We start from the raw sequence: 2177 nt of genomic DNA on the forward strand, positions 1-2177 counted from the left end.
TGTCAAATATGTGTTAAACAAGAGTGGACAAATGATTTCATTGAAGCCTCACCATAAACCTCATTATTATCTCCATTTTATAGATGAAGAAATTGATGGTCAGTCACATGCCCAAGGTCATGCTACTAAGGAACCGGTACAGCCAGGTTTCTAATACAGGTTTCTTTGACCTTAGGTATAGTGGAAGGAAGTAGAGATCATCTTAACCAACTTGAAGTATACCTGGTTCCTATTGTCTGTCTCTCCACTTCCCATCCAGGCATTCCCAGAGAAACTTGGGCCAGGAACAAGAAGAAGATTCAATCTATAAAGAATGTAAATCTGACCTTTCTTTCAGAGGCTTGGAATCCTTCAACAGCCCTCCCCTTCTCTCAATCCCTAGGTTGACTAGCAGGTCATTCTAGTCTGGCCCTGGTTATTCTCTAACTTCTCTTGCTCTCCTGAGCCACCCCACCTTCTTCTCCACCTCCAGGTCCTTGCACACATATTCCTTCCACCTGAAATGCTGATTCCTTCATTAGTGAGCTTTCTCCATGTGCCTTTCAAAATGCAATTCTGGCACCACCCCTTCCAGGAAGTCTTCTGGACTCTGGAGGAGGCAACTCCTTTGGTTCTTCAGCTGGAATTTCCGGCTTAAGACAGGGCTGAACACATGGTGTGGTCATTGTTTACCTGTCTGCCTTTCCCATAGAGATTGTGTGTCATTCTTGGGGTGTCCCAGTACCCTGTGCTGGTCTGGCATGAGGGAAGGGCTCAGGAAATGTTTGTAGAATGAGTAAATGAATCAGGGTCATGATTCTTCTGGTACCCATTTGGCCACACCCAACCCCCCCCCAACTCTCTTGAACCCTGACATCTTTTTATAGGCTTAGCACTATGAGGAAGGGCTCCTCACACTCCACTTTCTGATCAAGTCAGGGATGGGGATGATGTGAGCCCTTCCCAGCTGACTGCTTCACTGATTAAGGTTAAGGGTGGGTCACCATGTACACTGGTAGGAGGAGGATTTGTGATTCTGTAGCTGGGGGGTTGGTGGGGGGCACACACAGGGTTGCAGGCTGCGGGGGGGGGGGCGGGCTAACCTAATCTTTGGGGAATCAGAGGCCGCCAAGGTGGCCTTTGCCTTTCCTTCGTCCTCCCTACCCATCTTCCTTCCAACACCAAGCTCGGGGTGTGCCTGCTCTCACTGTGTCTTCTTCACCGCCCCTCACGCCACCCCGGCCTGGTCCCTACCCACTGCACACAGAATCACGTCTCTCCAAAAGTAGCAGGGGGGACTCGGTGTGAGCTCCAGGTCCCGAGATGCCTTGCGTCCCGGAATGATGAAGGGGCGCCAGCGACGCCCGCGGTCCCCACAGTAGATCCGGGTTTACACGGAGGCTCATCCGGGATTAGTCCCTGCGCTCGGCTAATCCCAGTGGCTGGAGCGACCCCGGGGTCCGGGAGCTAGGCCCACGCAGCGCGGGCCGGGGGAGAGAGGGCGCCTGCTGGGCGGAAGGTCGCGGGGCGGGAGAAGGAGGCGCGCCCCGGAAGGCGGGGCCGCGAACCTGCTAATCCGGTCTCTGTTCTCCGGCCTCTGCGGAGCCGGTGTTTACCCCGGAGCCGGACCCAGAAGGCCGGAAGAGGGGAGGGGAGCACAGTCAGAGACCCGGGCTGAGACCTTTTCGGTTCGCTTCCCCGAAACCGACTTCCAACCCTCGTTCCTGAGCGTGGGAGGAAGCGACAGACAGACAGATGTCTCCCGCCCCTTCTCCCATACAGTTCCGCAATTCTTACGCGTTGCCAGAGGAGCGGGAAGTGATACACCAGGGAACGACAGAAGGGCCCCAGTCCCCACCAGCATGACCTAGGAGGGCGACCTACGGGAGAAAGCAGCACAGCATAATCCTCCCCAGCGTCTCCCGATCCCTGGTCTGCACCTGAGCTCGGTGCGGACGGAGCCCCCGGAGCGGGCGGGGCCCAGCAGATGGGGTAGATGTCACTTTGAGGTACACGAACTAGGTTTGTCCTCAGTCTGCGTCCTCTCGCCCCCATGCCCCAGCCACCGATTAACCCCAGCTTGGGTCTGTCCCTTCTCTCCCTCGTGTCCCCCCAGTCCTCTTCAAGGCCCCCAACCCAGACTTAGCTTCATTCTCCCCGGGACGCAGACCCGAGGGCCTGGAAGAAGTGGAGTGGGG

This window comes from Ictidomys tridecemlineatus, chromosome 1, assembly GCF_052094955.1.
Source record: "Ictidomys tridecemlineatus isolate mIctTri1 chromosome 1, mIctTri1.hap1, whole genome shotgun sequence".
Taxonomy (NCBI): Eukaryota; Metazoa; Chordata; class Mammalia; order Rodentia; family Sciuridae; genus Ictidomys; species Ictidomys tridecemlineatus.